Below are 18,271 nucleotides of genomic sequence, written 5' to 3' on the forward strand. Positions count from 1 at the left end.
AGCGGCCAGTACCCAGCAGCTTCTCTTTTTTGGATAGCTTTATAGCAGAGTGCCTCCTGGAAAACAACTTTCCCTAAAATCTTAGAATGCAGATTTCCAGTAAATTTGTAGATTTCTAGAAAGTTCCATTCATGTGGCAACAAAGAGATTTGTGTGTCATCTGGTGAGTTATGGCTATATTCTCTTAGCCCGTTGCTGGCAGGAGTTTGAGGTGTAGTTTTTCTTGGACATTCTATCTCAGCACTAATTAGTGGCTGATCTTCTGGAGTCTTGATTACCAGATTATTTAGTGTAGGTCCACTTAGGACTTGTCCTGAGACACATATCCTTTTTTAGGAACTTGGTTTTTACTCATAAGGTGTGGGCCTTCCAGAGTTTCAATAGAGCTCAAGTTGTTCATTAAGTCCCTATAACTCATATGAGAAAAGGGTCTAAATTTAACTTTTTGTGTGTGGATATACAATTGTCCCAGCAACATTTGTCATATATACCTAATTAATTTTAATTAGGTATATATAACAGCAGAATGCATTTTGATCATTGTACATAATAGCAGCACAACTTTTCATCTCTCTGGCTGTACATTGTGTAGTGTTGCACCATATGTGCAGTCATACAGGTACCTAGGGTAATGATGTCCTTCTAATTCCACCATCTTTCCTGCCTCCATGCCTCCTCTCCACTCCTCTCTCCCCTTTGCCTAAAGTTCCTCCATTTTTCCCATGCCCCCGCCCCCTCTTATGGATCAGCATTCAGTTATCAGAGAGAACCTTCAGCCTTTGTTTTTTTTTTTTTTTTTTTTTTTGGATTGTCTTCCTTTGCTTAGCATGATATTCTCCAATTCCATCCATGTACCTGCAAATGTCATAATTTTATTCTCTTTTAATGCTGAGTGTGTATATCATCTATTGAAGGCTATCTATGTTGCTTCCACAGTTTAGCTATTGTAAATTGTGCTGCTAAAAACATTTGATGTGACTGCGTAAGTGTAGTATGCTGTTTTTAGTCCTTTGGGTATAAACCAAGGAGTGGGATAACTGAGTCAAATGGTGGTTCCATTCCAAGTTTTCTAAGGAATCTCCATACTGATTTCCAAATTAGTTGCAATACTTTGCAATCCCACCAGCAATGTGAGTGTGCCTTTTCCCCCACATTCTCGCCAACATTTATTGTTGTCTCTATTCTTGATAACTGTCATTCTGACTGGAGTGAGATGAAATCTTAAGAGTAGTTTTGATTTGCATTTCTCTAATTGCTAGAGATGTTGAACATTTTTTTTTCATATATTTGTTGATCAAATGTATATCTTCTTCTGAGAAGTGTCTGTTCAGCTCCTTAGCCCATGTATTGATTGGGTTGTTTGAGTTTTTGGTGTGAAGTTTTTTGAGTTCTTTATGTGTCATGGAGATTAGTGCTCTATCTGACATGTGTGTGGTGAAAATTTGCTCCCAAAATGTAGGCTCTCTCATCACCTCATTGAGAAGAAGCTTTTTAGTTTGAGTCCATCTCATTTATTAATTTTTTATTTTACTTCTTGTGTTTTAGGAGTCTTATATCATGGGATTGCCATGGATCTTTTGTCAAAAATAATTTGACCATGAATAGTTTATTTCTGGATTCAAAATTCTGTTCCTTTTTTCTTTCTGTTTAATTATGTCAGTAAATATTTGTCTTTTTTTCACAATAACTGTTGTAATATGTATATTTAATTTGTTCTAATTAGTTATACATGACAGTAGAATGCATTTTGATACATCATACATAAATGGAGTATTTATGGTTATTCATGATGTACAATCTCATTCTTCTGGTTGTACATGAAGTACAATCAAACTCATCATGTAATCTTATATGTGCATAGGATAATAATGTACAATTCATTCTATTATCCTTCCTACTCCCATAATTTTTCCCCTTTTTTCACTCCCCTCTTAATCCCTAGCCCCACTACCCTTACTGTGAATTAGCATCCGCATATCAGGGAAAACATTCAGCCTTTGTTTTTTTTGGGATTGACTTATAACTATTTGGGGTTCTATTTTCATATATATTTTAGGATTAGCTTATCAATTTTGAAAAAAAATCTGCTAGAATTTTGATAGGAATCACATTGAGTTTATATGTCAACTAGGGGAGTATTGCCATCTTAATAATATCAAATCTTCCAATCTGTGAACATGGAATTGTTACAGGACTAAGGCCTTCCAGGAAACTGAGGCAGTTGGAAGGTTCACCTTCCCCCCAGACCCTCATTCTTGCAATCAAGTCAGAAAAAAATTATAGCCTTGTGGCTCAGAGTAACAGGCATGAGTTTATTGAAGGATTAGGAAAAGGGAAAGGAGACACTCTCAGTGGAGAAAATGGGTCCTTTCAGAGAAGAGAGGGATACTGTGCCTCTCCTACACTCCAGTTTTATTGGGGATCCCAGAAAAGTTTCCAGAGAGTCACGCCCAGGTCCACCTCTTGACTTTTGACTGAAAGCAGGATGACATCAGACTTTTAAGTCCCCACTGCCATGACAACTCTAGGTCATTTTGGCCCATGCTGACTGGTTCTAATTGGATTCTTAACCATAAATTCTTCCAGATTTCATGATTAGGAGGAATTATCCTTATTTCCCTAAACTTTGGGAGCTGGTTTGAGAAAACGGTTACAAGAGTTTCCCCCTTCAGGGTTCTTGTTACCAATATTATTTTGGGTCTGCATTTCTCCTGCAGATAACAGGTAGTTTATAATATATCTTGTCCAGGCAGGGCTGCAGGTAAATTGCTCCTTGGAAAAGAAAGCATGAGACGGGTGGGAGGGTCAGCACAGGGCCTTATGCATGGTAGGCAATTGCTCTATCACTGAGTAACAGCTGCTGCCCTACTTGGTATTTTTAAAAATGCTATGCTAAAAAGAGATATATCCAGGCCAGCTATGGGTTCTCTTGAGTGAACTCTTCGTGTTCCCACTGTTCTTATCTGTCTGTTCCCTGTCAAAATGTCTTTCCATTTATTTCAATCTTTTAAAATTTCTTGTAGCAGTGTTTGCTTTTTTGATGTACAAAATCTTACACTGCTTTTGTTAAGTTTATTCCTAAGATTTTTTTTTTCAGTACTGGGGATTGAATCCAAGGGCACTCTTCCACTGAGCTACATCCACCCCCTTTATAGATTTTTTTCCCCTAAATTTTGAGACAGGGACTTACTAAGTTGCCAAGGCTAGCCTTGAAATTTTGAAACTCGTGTCTCAGGCATCTGAGTAACTGGGATTATAGGTATGTGCCAAGACACTCAGGTAGCATTTTGTTCTACTACTATGTTGATACTATGAATTATTTTCATATCATTTCTTATTAGAGGAAAGCAAATGATTTTAGTGTATTAATCTTGAATAGTGATTTTACTAAATTTATTAGTTCTAACAATTCCTTTCTGAGCTTCTTAGAATTTTTTGAGTAAAGGATTATGTTGTCTGCAAAGAAAGACAATTTTATTTCCTCCTTTTTAATCTGCAGGATTTTATTTTATATTATTTTATTTTTTCAGATTGCATTGGCTGAACTCACTAGCACAATGTTCGAGAGATGAGAACAGAGATCTTGGTCACTGTTAAGCATGTTAATTGTAGGTTTACATACTCTTTAACAAGTTAAAGTTTACTTCTATTTCAAGAGTAATAGGAATAGGCACTTAATGTTGTTAAATGTGTTTTTTTCTACATATATTCAAATGACCAAGTCTATTTTATTTTATTAAAATGGTATATTGATTGATTTTAAATGTTAAACCATTCTCATACAGGTGAGATAAATCACAGTTGGTCAATGTATGTAATTTTTAAAAATATGTTACTACATTTACTTTGTGAGTGTTCTGTTAGGATTTTTTGATGTGTGTATATTCATATTTACAAGGGTATTAGTCTGTAGTTTTATTGTGATGTCTTTGGCATTGAATATAAGGATAATAATGAGCTCACAGAAGGGCTTTAGAAGTGTTCCCTCCTCCTGTGTTTCTGGAAGAATTTTCAGAGATTGGTATTATTTCTTCTTAAATAATTGAAAGAATTCACAAATAAAGCCATCTGGACCTAGCATTTTCTTTGTGCATAGATTATTGTTATTTTGGTGTGGGGATTGACCCCAAGGCCTTGCTAAGACCAAGCACATGCTCTACCTCAGCTACAAACCCAGCCCTGGATTTAAAAAAAAATTAAATTTATTTATTTATTTATTCTAATTAGGTATATATGACAGCCGAATCATTTTAATTCATTGCACACAATTGCCACACAACTTTTCATTTCTCTGGTTGTGCACTCAGCCCCAGATTTTAAAATATTAACTAAATGTGTTGCTATAGGGAGTATTAGATAGGATAACGGCATCCTACAGATGTCATGTACTAATCCCTAGAACTTATGTCACTTACGAGACTCTTAAAAGTGAAAGAGAGAGAAAGAAGAGGAAGTCAGATTGATGTGATGTACAAAGCATTTGACCTGGTACTGTTTGCACTGTAGATGAGGAAGGTGTTCATGAGCCAAATAAGGAGTGCTTCCTCTAGAAGCTGGAAAAGTCAAGGCAACACACTGCCCCCTAGATCCTTCAGCTTTTCCTCCAGTTTGCTTTGTCTCTTTTTTTGTATATTAGGGATGGAACCCAGAGCCTTGCTAATGTTTGGCAAGCACTGTAACACTGAGCTACATCTCTAGCCCTTTTTATTTTTTGAATAGGATCTTGCTAAATTTCCCAAGTTGGTCTTGAACTTGGGATCTTTCTGCCTCAGTCACCCATGTCACTGTGATTACAGGCATGCAGCATCATGCCTGGCATAGGTTGTTGTTAATTCAACACCTTTTACCTTTTCTAATAGTTTTGTGTGTGTGTGTGTGTGTGTGTGTGTGTGTGTGTGTGTGTGTGGTACTGGGGATTGAACTTAGGGATTCTTTAATACTGAGCTACATCCTTAGTCCCATTTTAAATTTTATTTTGATATAGGGTCTCACTAAATTGCCAAAGTTGGCCTCGATTTATGATCTTCCTACCTCAGTGTCCCAAAATTGCTGGGATTACAGATGTCTACCATGCTTTGGTTCTAATACAAATTTTTAAATGTATAAATTTGCTTCTAAGTATGGCTTTAGCTATTTCCCATGCTTTTTGAATTTTTGTTGAATTTTTATTATTGTGCAGGGAAGAAGTTTTTAAATTTTCTTAGATTTCTTCATTGGCTTGAAAATTATTCAGAAGTATATTATTTTAATTTACAAATATTTATGGATTTCTCAAGTTTCTTTGGTTGGCTTATTTCTAGTTTAATATTGTGCTTAGAGAACATTCTTTGCCTGGTTTTTAGCCCTTTACATTTATGGTCTAACATCTTGCTTACCTGGGAGAATGATTCATGTGTGCTTGAAAAGAATGTGTATTATGCTAATTTCGTATTGAGTGCTCTGTTAATATCAGTTAAGCCAAGTCCAAGGCTTTAATTTGTTTGTTGATTTTTCATCTAGTTCATTTATTTTTGAGAGTGGGTTTATTGATATCTCCAACATTGCTGAATTGTTCACTTTTTCCTTCAATTTTGTCTGTTTTTGCTGTATGTATTTTGATCTCTGTTGTTAAGTATGTGTTTGGTTTATTTTCTGGGTAAATTGACCACTTATCATTATAAAATTTTCATTTGTATCTGTAATAATATATATTGTGCTAAAGTCTATTTTGTCTATTAGTAATAGTCACTCCACTTCTCTTACATCTGTTTGCATCCCTAGACCTCTTTACTTATTTTTGATATGTTGTAACATGTATCATTATTTTATTTCTTTTATGGATGAATAGTATTTCATTGTATGATAGACCATATTTTGTTCATCCACTTGTTCTCTGATAGACATTTGTTTCTACCTTTGGCTATAGTGAATAATATTGCTATAAGCATTCATTACAAGTTTCTTTATGGACATATATTTTCATTTCTTTTGGGTATATAGCTCAGAGTAGAATTGCTGGGTCTTGCTTTGGTTGTCTCATGTGGTCTACCAGATATCAGTTGGGGCAGCAGTTTTCTGAAGGCTTGTTTTGGCTGGATGTCCAAGATAGTTCACTCATGTGGTTGTTGGTTGCACTGTTGATTAAAGTTCAGCAAGCTGTTGACCCAATCATCTGCATGTGACCTTTTCAGCTTGGTAGTCTTTTTACATAGTGGGTGACTTCCATCAGAGTCCGTGTGTGTGTGTGTGTGTGTGTGTGTGTGTGTGTACACATACACATTGATTTATTTTGTGGTCTTAGAAATTGAATGCATGTTAGGGAAGTACTTTACCAATGAGCTACATCCCTAATTCCTTTTAATTTTTTATTTCAAGACAGGTCTTGCTAAGTTGCTGAGGCTGGCCTCAAACTTGTGATATTCCTGCCTCAGCCTCTTGAGTTGCTAGATTTAAACAGTGCAAGCTACCTCATTTTTTTTTTTTTTTTTTTTTTTGGTGCTGGGGATTGAACCTAGGGCTTTGTGCATGCAAGGCAAGCACTCTACCAACTGCCAACTGAGCTATATCCCCAGGCCCTACCTCAAATTTTTAAAGGCTCTAGCATAAAAATGATTTTGATCAAAGTTTAACTTATAGGTTTGGATAAATTTGAACTGCTCTCCTCACATAGAGAAATGTCATTTTAAAATGCATTATAATACTTAATGTTTGATGTTACTCTTATTACTACTTTTATTGTAGTAAGTATATGTGCTGGTACAAAGCAAAATTATAACATTTTAATAATGTCTGTAATTCGCATAGTGTTAACCATATGTTAGATTCTTTAAGTGCTTTCTGTTACTTATTTCTATTATGAACCTAGAAATGTGTGTATTATTATTCACTTTCCTAAATGAACACACTGAAGCTTAGAGAAGAATGGATCTAAGACTGAAGAGTATTTCTGTTGTCTTGAAAGGCCAGATTTAACAGCAAGATGTTATTTCTTTTGTTTGGTATTTATTAATGATTGATTGATTAATGCTGGGGCTTTATGCATGATAGGTAATTGCTCTATCACTGAGTAACAACTATAGCCCTACTTGGTATTTTTTAAAATGCTATGCTAAGGGGCTGGGGATGTGGTTCAAGGGGTAATGCACTCACCTGGCATGCACAGGGCGCTGGGTTTGATTCCCAGCACCACATAAAATAAAGATGTTGTGTCTGCCGAAAACTGAAAAATAAATATTAAAAAATTCTCTTTTAAAAAAATGCTATGCTAAAAAGAGATATATCCAGGCCAGCTATGGGTTCTCTTCAGTGAACTCTAGTTACGTAAGAACCGAGCGTGACATAGCTCCTAGCACATTGAACAGTACTGATCACTGTGCCAGAAGAAGAGAACACTAGAAAGCCTTACACCAATAATTAAGTGCTGCAGTTCAGAAATACACATCATTTCTTTTCACAGCTCTTTGATTGGTACTAGTCAGTGTCCCCACCCATTCACAAGTATGTCAGGAATTGCAATCCAATAAATGTCTGGGAGACAGAGATATTTAATGAGTTAAATATTTAATGACTGTTAACTACATATAATTTCAACTAATGGCTGGTATCTTACAAGATCTTAATATTGTCTCCAACAGTGCCAAAAATCACATCCAGAGAAAGAACACTCAGAAAAAGAAGAGTCATTATTAAAAAAAATTTTAAAAATTGTCAATTGGCCTTTATTTATTCATTTATCTATTTGTATGTGGTGCTGAGAACCAAACCCAGTGCCTCACACATGCTAGTGTTCTACCACTGAGCTACAATCCCAGCCCAAGGGTTATTATTCTTAACAGCAAGGAAAATTTCCCTAGAAGCCCCTAATAGACTTCACTCACTTAGTGTTGTCCAGAACTGAACCATTTGTCCGTTCTTTTTTTTTTTTAAAGAGAGAGTGACAGAGGAGAGAGAGAGAGAGAGAGAGAGAGAGAGAGAGAGAGAGAGAGAGAGAGAGAGAATTTTTAATATTTATTTTTTTTAGTTCTCGGCAGACACAACATCTTTGTTGGTATGTGGTGCTGAGGATCGAACCCGGGCCGCACGCATGACAGGCAAGCACGCTACTGCTTGAGCCACATCGCCAGCCCCATATGTCCGTTCTTAACCAATTGCTGGCAAGAGGAAAGAGATGATGATGATGATGATGATGATTAGGGTAGGCAGTACAGAGGACTGAACTCAGAGGTACTCTTCCACTGAACTATATCCCCAGCCATTTTTAAGATCTTTTATTTAGAGACAGGGTCTCACCAAATTGCCCAAGCTCTCAGTTAGCTGTGATTACAGGCATACACCACTGTGCCTGGCTCTGAGAAATGAGATTATAATGGTTAGCTCAGTCCAGGAGATCTACCTTCTAGAGCCAGGATTGAGTCACTTTTCCCTGAAGCTCATGGCTGGATTTATGGTAAGTGTAGAAAAAGATGTTAAAATATGTTTCTCTGGTACTTTTTAGTGAGCCAAATCCATAAAGGAAAGATACATCAATCCTGTCAATAACACAGGTTGAAACCAAGATGAGAAAGTGGAAAATGAATGTAGGCAGGAATTCAATGGGATTTGCTACAAAAAGCTAACCTAGAGGGATAGAATGATCAATAAGAAATATTATACAGTCTGATATAATGACTCACACCTATAATTCCAGATTCTTGGGAAGATGAGGCAGGAAAATCACAAATCCAAGGCCAGCCTCAGCAACTTAGTGAGACTCTGTCTCAAAATAAAAAAATTTAAAAAGGGCTGGGGATATAGTTCAGTGGTAGTTCAATCCCCAGTATTGACAGAAAAAAATTATACAATGGGGGCTGGAGGTTTATGTCAATGGTAGATCATGTGCTTTATGTATACAAGATCCTGGGTTCAATCCCCAATACTGTAAAGCCAAACAAAATAAAAACCAAAAGGGAAGAACTGAGAAATGAAATTAATCAAATCATGATACGTATATATACAAATATATCATACTGATTCCCACCTTTATGTATATCTATAAAGAACCAATTAAAAATGAATAAATGGAAGGAAGACCAGTAGAGTAGGAGAAGGGGACTAAGAGCAGTAAGAGGGGAAGGAATTAGTGAGGACTGAAATAGAGCAAATGATATTCAATGTATGTATAATTATGTCAAAATAAACCCTACTATTATGTATAACTATAATGCACTAATAAAAACATTAAAAAAATCAACCTAAGGCCTAGTTCTGACATATAATTTGATTATAGAGTTATGCAACTAGTGTTCAAAACAGATGTTAAACCAAAGCAATCTGGTTCCAAAGTTTGGATTTCTTTTTTCTTTGCAGTACAGGTGATTGAACCCAGCGGGGCTCTACCATTGATCTACAATACAGCCCTTTTTATGTGGAACAGCATCTTGTTAAGTTGTCCAGATGTAGCTCAGTGGTAGAATGCTTGCATAGCAAAAGTGCAAACTCTGGGTTCAATTCCCAGCACCACCTCCCCTAAAAAAGAACTTGGACATAGTACCTTTGATTTTTTTAATCTTTTTTGGAGTAGGGATGTTGGTGATTAAACACAGGGTCTCCCACATGATAAAAAGTGCTTTACTATTGAGTAACATTCCCAGTACCTAAACTTTCAAAATTTTGTAGCCTCTTGCAAATAATACTTCTACTTCATAAAAATCAGTAACAAATAGCTGGGCTAAATGACTCACACCTATCATCTCAGATACTCCAGAGGCTGAGGCGGTAAGATCACAAGTTCCAGGTCAGCCTGGCAATTTAGCAAGACCCTGTCTTAAAATAAAAAAGGGCTGGGGATAAGCTCAGTTGTAAAGTGTCAGTGTTCAATCCCCAGTACCCAGGAGGGGAAAAAAAAAAGAATTTCATGTTTTCACCATAATGTTTGAGATGAAGGATTTTTAACCTGATTTAAATATTACATGTTCTGTGCATGTATTGAAACACCATTTTACCCCATTAAAATGTACAATTTTGTTTTATATATCAGTTAAAAATAATTTTCACCAGAGGGGAGGCCAAAGCAGGAGGATCACAAATTCCAGGCCAGCCTCAGCTACTTATCAAGACTGTCTCAAAATAAAAAAATAGGAATGGCTGGGAAGTATCTCAGTAGTAGGGTGACCTGGTTCAAACATCAATATAGTGAAAAAAACAATTTTTTTTTAAAATAATAAAAGAACAATTACAGCCAAATTATTATTCTTATGTAAATAAAATGGAATTTAGTCTGCCATCTACTTGATAAAGCAGTTTTTTTCTATTTTTTTTAATTATTTTTTTTATTGGTTGTTCACAACATTACAAAGCTCTTGACATATCATATTTCATACATTAGATTGCAGTGGGTTATGAACTCCCAATTTTACCCCAAATGCAGATTGCAGAATCACGTCGGTTACACATCCACAATTTTACATAATGCCCTATTAGTAATTGTTGTATTCTGCTACCTTTCCTATCCCCTACTATCCCCCCTCCCCTCCCCTCCCATCTTCTCTCTCTACCACATCTACTGTAATTCATTTCTCTCCTTGTTTATTTTCCCATTCCCCTCACAACCTCTTATATGTAATTTTGTATAGCAATGAGGGTCTCCCTTCATTTCCATGCAATTTCCCTTTTCTCTCCCTTTCCCTCCCATCTCATGTCTCTGTTTAAAGTTAATCTTTTCTTCCTGCTCTTCCTCCCTGCTCTATTCATAGTTACTCTCATTATATCAAAGAAGACATTTGGTATTTGTTTTTTAGGGATTGGCTAGCTTCACTAAGCATAATCTGCTCTAGTGCCATCCATTTCCCTGCAAATTCCATGATTTTGTCATTTTTTAGTGCTGCGTAATATTCCATGGTGTATAAATGCCACATTTTCTTTATCCATTCATCTATTGAAGGGCATCTGGGTTGGTTCCACAGTCTAGATATTGTAAATTGTGCTGCTATGAACATCAATGTGGCAGTATCCCTGTAGCATGCTCTTTTAAGGTCTTCAGGGAATAGTCCGAGAAGGGCAATAGCAGGGTCAAATGGTGGTTCCATTCCCAGCTTTCCCAGGAATCTCCAAACTGCTTTCCAAATTGGCCACACCAATTTGCAGTCCCACCAGCAATGTACAAGTGTACCCTTTTCTCCACATCCTCGCCAGCACTTGTTGTTGTTTGACTTCATAGTGGCTGCCAATCTTACTGGAGTGAGATGGTATCTTAGGGTGGTTTTCATTTGCATTTCTCTGACTGCTAGAGATGGTGAGCATTTTTTCATGTACTTGTTGATTGATTGTATGTCCTCCTCTGAGAAGTGTCTGTTCAGGTCCTTGGCCCATTTGTTGATTGGGTTATTTGTTATCTTATTGTCTAATTTTTTGAGTTCTTTGTATACTCTGGATATTAGGGCTCTATCTGAAGTGTGAGGAGTAAAAATTTGTTCCCAGGATGTAGGCTCCCTATTTACCTCTCTTATTGTTTCTCTTGCTGAGAAAAAAACTTTTTAGTTTAAGTAAGTCCCATTTGTTGATTCTTGTTATTAACTCTTGGGCTATGGGTGTCCTATTAAGGAATTTGGAGCCCGACCCCACAATCTGTAGATCGGAGCCAACTTTTTCTTCTATCAGACGCAGAGTCTCTGATTTGATATCAAGCTCCTTGATCCATTTTGAGTTAACTTTTGTGCATGGCGAGAGAAAGGGATTCAGTTTCATTTTGTTGCATATGGATTTCCAGTTTTCCCAGCACCATTTGTTGAAGATGCTATCCTTCCTCCATTGCATGCTTTTAGCCCCTTTATCAAATATAAGATAGTTGTAACTTTGTGGATTAGTCTCTGTGTCCTCTATTCTATACCATTGGTCCACCCGCCTGTTTTGGTACCAGTACCATGCTGTTTTTGTCACTATTGCTCAGTAACATAGTTTGAAATCTGGTATCGCTATGCCTCCTGATTCACACTTCCTGCTTAGAGTTGCTTTTGCTATTCTGGGTCTTTTATTTTTCCATATGAATTTCATGATTGCTTTATCTATTTCTACAAGAAATGCCGTTGGGATTTTGATTGGCATTGCATTAAACCTATAGAGAACTTTTGGTAATATCGCCATTTTGATGATGTTAGTTCTGCCTATCCATGAACAGGGTATATTTTTCCATCTTCTAAGATCTTCTTCTACTTCTCTCTTTAGGGTTCTGTAGTTTTCATTGTATAAATCTTTCACCTCTTTTGTTAGGTTGATTCCCAAGTATTTTATTTATTTTTTTTTTTGTGGATATTGTGAATGGAGTGTTTTTCCTCATTTCCGTTTCAGAAGTTTTGTCTCTGATATACAGAAATGCCTTTGATTTATGTGTGTTGATTTTATATCCTGACACTTTGCTGAATTCATTTATTAGTTCTAGTAGTTTCTTTGTAGATCCTTTTGGGTCTTCTAGGTATAGAATCATGTCGTCCGCAAATAGTGATAATTTAAGTTCTTCTTTTCCTATTTTTATGCCTTTAATTTCTTTTGTCTGTCTAATTGCTCTGGCTAGTATTTCAAGGACTAAGTTAAATAGAAGTGGTGAGAGAGGGCATCCCTGTTTTGTTCCAGATTTTAGAGGGAATGCCTTCAACTTTTGTCCATTCAGAATGATGCTAGCCTGAGGCTTAGCATAGATAGCTTTTACAATGTCAAGGTAAGTTCCTGTTATCCCTAGTTTTTCTAATGTTTTGAACATAAAGGGATGCTGTACTTTGTCGAATGCTTTCTCTGCGTCTATCTAGATGATCATATGGTTCTTATCTTTAAGTCTACTGATGTGGTGAATAACATTTATTGATTTCCGTATATTGAACCATCCTTGCATCCCAGGGATGAATCCTACTTGATCATGGTGCACAATTTTTTTGATGTGTTTTTGTATTCAATTCGCCAGAATTTTATTGAGGATTTCTGCATCTAGGTTCATTAGAGATATTGGTCTCTAGTTTTCTTTCTTTGAGGTGACTTTGTCTGGTTTTGGAATCAGGGTGATGTTGGCCTCATAGAATGAATTTGGAAGAGCTCCCTCTTTTTCTATTTCCTGAAATAACTTGAAAAGTATTGGTATTAATTCTTCTTTAAAGGTTTTGTAAAACTCTGCTGTATACCCATCTGGTCCTGGGCTTTTCTTGGTTGGTAGTCTTTTGATTGCTTCTTCAATTTCATCCATTGTTATTGGTCTGTTCAAATTCTGTGTATCCTTCAGACTCAGTCTGGGCAAATCATATGACTTAAGAAATTTATCGATGTCTTCACTATCTTCTATTTTATTGGAAAATAGGTTTTCAAAATAATTTCTAATTGTCTTCTGTATTTCTGTAGCATCTGTTGTGATATTGCCTTTTTCATCCCGTATGTTAGTAATTTGAGTTCTCTCTCTTCTTCTCTTTGTTAGCATGGCTAAAGGTCTGTCGATCTTATTTATTTTTTCAAAGAACCAACTTTTAGTTTTGTTAATTTTTTCAGTAGTTTCTTTTGTTTCAATTTCATTGATTTCCGCTCTGATTGTAATTATTTCTTGCCTTCTGCTACATTTGCTGTTGTTTTGCTCTTCCTTTTCTAGGGCTTTGAGATGAAGTGTGAGCTCATTTATTTGTTGGTTTTTCTTTTTTTTGAGGAACGACCTCCAGGCGATGAATTTCCCTCTTAAAACTGCTTTCATTGTGTCCCATATATTCCGATATGTTGTGTCTATTTTCATTTATCTCTAAGAATTGTTTGATTTCCTCCTTTATGTCTTCTGTAACCCATTGATCATTCAGTAACATATTGTTCATTTTCCATGTGATGTAGGATTTTTCCTTCCTTCTTTTATCATTGATTTCCAGTTTCATTCCATTATGATCAGATAAAATGCATGATATTATCTCCACCCCTTTATATTTACTGAGGGTTGCCCTATGGCATAATATATGGTCTATTTTTGAGAAGGATCCATGTGCTGCTGAGAAAAAAGTATATCCATTTGATGATGGTTGATATATTCTATATATGTCAGTTAAGTCTAGGTTATTGATTGTGATATTGAGTTCTATAGTTTCTTTATTCAACTTTTGTTTGGAGGATCTGTCCAATGGTGAGAGAGGTGTGTTGATGTCACGCATAATTATTATGTTGTGGTCTATTTGATTCTTGAACTTGAGGAGAATTTGTTTTATGAATGTCACAGCACCATTATTTGGTGCATAAATATTGATAATTGTTATATCTTGTTGGTGAATGGTTCCTTTTAACAGTATATAATGTCCTTCCTTATCCCTTTTGATTAACTTAGTCTTGAAGTCAATTTTATTCCATATGAGGATGGCCACCCCTGCTTGCTTACGAGGTCCGTGTGCGTGGTATATTTTTTCCCATCCTTTCACCTTCAGCCTGTGTATGTCTTTTCCAATCAGATGTGTCTCCTGGATGCAGCATATTGTTGGATTTTTTTTTAATCCATGATACCAGCCTATGTCGCTTTATTGGAGATTTTAAGCCATTAACATTTAGAGTTACTATTGATATATGATTTGTACTTCCAGCCATGTTTGATTATTTATCCTTTTTTTTAAAAAAATTTAGTTTGTTTCTCCATGTTTATCTTTCCCCTCGCCCTCCGTCTTTACCGAGGCACTTCCCACTGATGGTTTTGGTTATTGTTTTTCATTTCTTCCTCATGTAGTGTTTTGCTCAAAATGCTTTGCAATGCTGGTTTTCTGGCTGCAAATTCTCTTAACTTTTGTTTATCATGAAAGATTTTTATTTCATTGTCATACCTGAAGCTTAATTTTGCTGGATACAGAATTCTTGGTTGGCATCCATTGTCTTTCAGTGTTTGAAATACATTGTTCCATGACCTTCTTGCTTTCAGCGTCTGTAATTAAAATCCGTTGTTAACCTTATTGGTTTACCCCTGAATGTAATCTGCCTCCTTTCTCTTGTAGCTTTTAATATTTTCTCTTTGTTCTGTATATTGGATATCTTCTTAACAATGTGTATTGGCGTTGGTCTACTGTGATCTTTTGTGCTCGGTGTCCTGTATGCATCTTCAATTTGTATATCTGTTTCCTTTTTTATTTCTGGAAAGTTTTCTGTAATTATTTCTTTCAGCAGGTTACTCGTTCCCTTGGTTTGAATCTCTGTACCTTCTTCTATCCCCATGACGCGTAAGTTTGGTTTTTTTATGTTATCCCATAACTCTTGGATGTTTTTCTCGTGATTTTTTACCAGCCTTTCTGAGTTGGCTAGACTCTTTTCAAGATGATATATTTTGTCTTCATTATCTGACATTCTGGCTTCTACTTGTGCTCCACTCTGTTAGTGATACTCTCAATTGAGTTTTTAATTCGGTTTATCGTTTCCTTCATTTCTAGAATTATTGTTTGATTTTTTTAATAATCTCTATCTCCTGATAAAGATGCTTAACTTCTTCTTTTATCTGTTTAGTAATTCATTCTCAATGTGTTCTTTTGCTGCTTGAATTTGCTGTCTTGTATCCTCTTTAAGGTTCCATTCCATCTGTCTAAGGTGTTCCTTGAGTTCTTTATATGACCATTTTTCTGATGACTCTAGGTCCTCCTGAATATTTAGGCTGTCTTTCATTGTTTGTACTCCTTTTCTTCCTTGCTTTTTCAAGCTGCACATGTTACTTCTTGTTCTGTTTGACTGCTGAGTTACTGTTTACTCCTATAAATTTATTTGATGCTTGGGAGGAAAGGTATTAGAAGGGAAGGGAAGAAGTCACTAAAGAGAATGAGAGTAAGCAGGTAGAATTCAAGGAAGGGGGAATAAGAAAATTGAAAAGAAATGAAAAGACAAAAGAAGAAAAAAATAGGAAATAAAAAAAGAAAAAAAAATTTTTAAAGAGCGAGTGATAGAGGGAGAGAGAGAGAGAGAGAAAGAGAATTTTTAATATTTATGTTTTAGTTTTCGGCGGACACAACATCATTGTTTGTATGTGGTGCTGAGGATCGAACCCGGGCCGCACGCATGCCAGATGAGCGCGCTACCGCTTGAGCCACTTCCCCAGCCCAAGAAAAATTAAAAAAAAAAAAAAATAATAATAAAAAAAATTAAAATTAGAAGAAAAAAAAATTTTAAAAATTGTAAAAAAAAATTTAAAAAAACAACAAGAAAGAAAAATGAAAATGAAAGAAAAAACCCAAATCAAAAAAAAGAAAAAAAAAAAACTAATAAATGCAGTCTTAGAATTTGATTAACTTCTCTTCCAGTAGGTGGCGCTGTGCCCACTAGGCCAAGTTTCTCCTGTCAATACACGGGAACCAATCACTGTGCAGCAGCTCCTTCTCCCAGACTGGGCGAGTCTCCCATCCTGAGTGCGTAGGACCTCCTCTTGTGTCTAGTCACTTCCCCACTTTTCCTCTAGCCAGGCCCCTCTCACAGGTGCCGCTCACCGCAATACTGGCTACACGCCAGGTCTGCTGCTCCCAGGAGCCCTGTTTTCATGAACGACTGGGCACTCTCTCCCAGTCTGCCATTCCCTCAGACCCTAAGTTTGTAGAGCTTGGGGCTGAGAATCCTCAGCGAATTTTACTTGCCCTCCGGTAGCTACGCCCCCGGTAGCTGGTGCAAGAGACCTCAGTTGACAGCACTGGTGGGAGCGGTAGCCGGGAGTTCCGCGCCACGGGTCCCGCGCCACATCTGATTCCCTCGGTCTGGCTATCGTGCTCACGGGAAAGCTGGGAGGGGCCCTTAAGGTTTCCCCAATGTGTGGAGAGGGAAGGCTAGGGAATTACACACCTGTAGTCGCAGGTTTCAATGAAGTTATCTCCTCCACCGCAGTCTGGTGACGTCAGTTCTCTGCCATGGTGGTATCTCTTGCAAATGGTGACAGTTCGTTTCCCTTTGCCAGGCGACCAATGCAACGGGTGGGTCCTTACGGTCTCTCCCAAGCCCCGTTTCAAACCTGTGGCCACTACCTATGAAGGCTCGGTAGGCATTTACCTGTGTAGGATGAGAAGGGCTGACCAGCTGTTTCAGCCGGGTGGATTAGTGCTGAGTCACAGCTGTTTGTCTGCGGGAAGCAGGCGAACGGGAGCTTGAATTCAGCTGATCCGGGCTCAGTGTGTGTTCTGAGAGGCCCAGACTGTTCGCCCCAGATCCACATCAGCTCAGCATTGCCTAGTGATCCTTGACAAATTTCAGTTCTGAAGACTTTCTGGTCATTTAACCATTCTGCTGAGAACCTGAGTCTTTCTTCAGTGAAATCTGAGCCTTTCGGTTACAAATCCACCTCCTCTAGAAGCCGTGTGAAAAAGCAAGAGACATATATATATATATATATATGAAAAAAGAAATCTTCCCAGCTATAAATCAGCCATATGGAGCTGCTGCTGCGGCAGCTGTAGCTCCGACTTCCTGGTTTGCTTCCTGCAATCGGGGGGGGGGGCTCGGGCAGGTCCGTGGCATCACAGTTTGCTGGTGGTGGGAAGCTTCCTGGGGCTCGTGGTCCTCTGGTCTTCCCTCTCCTCACGGCCCGACGACCCGAGCCCGCTGAGCAGGATGAGGGTGAGTGACCCGCCCAGCCCCCTCCGGCAGCGTAGAGGCGCGGCCTTGGCGCTGCAGCTCCGCAGGTGGTGCTCTTTTTTTTTCTATTTTTATTTTTTTTCCAATGAGGTAAAAAAATATTTTGCTGGTTGAAGTAGATTAATTACCTAATGAAAGTAGTTTTCATACTACTTATTGTTTATAGTCTTTAAGTCTCTAGCTCATTTTCTATTGGAAAGTACATAATATTTTATTAATTAATGGATGAACAGAAAATACTGCATTCAATCATTCTGGTTTGTTTGAGACTGAAGATTCTATACTGTTAATATTTTCAATATCCTTGTAGATTTCAAAGTAGAAACATTTTTATTGCTTTTAATAATTTAAAAATGTAGTATGTGGGTGTTCTTACAAAGCAGTCAAACAGTAATAGAAATATACACAGAAGAAAGTTAAAGACTCTATAATTCCATTCCTATATAACCAACTGCAGAAGACAGGGAAAGATGTAGTCATAAGAAGAAATGTAATAAATACATGAAATGTAAACTATTTATATGGTCATACAAAACCCAAATAGTAAATATGGATTTAACCAAATACTTTAACATAGCCATACTGGGAAAATAGAAGAGATAGAGGGAGATATAACAGATTGAAAAAAGTCCTCCCTTATCCCTCTATGAATTAAGTGACAGAAATATATGCCTTTGTTAAGCAATATGTACATACATATGAAAAGAAATAATCAATGAAGTTATAAGTA

This window comes from Spermophilus citellus (assembly GCF_964194105.1).
Source record: "Spermophilus citellus genome assembly, chromosome: 10".
NCBI lineage: Eukaryota > Metazoa > Chordata > Mammalia > Rodentia > Sciuridae > Spermophilus > Spermophilus citellus.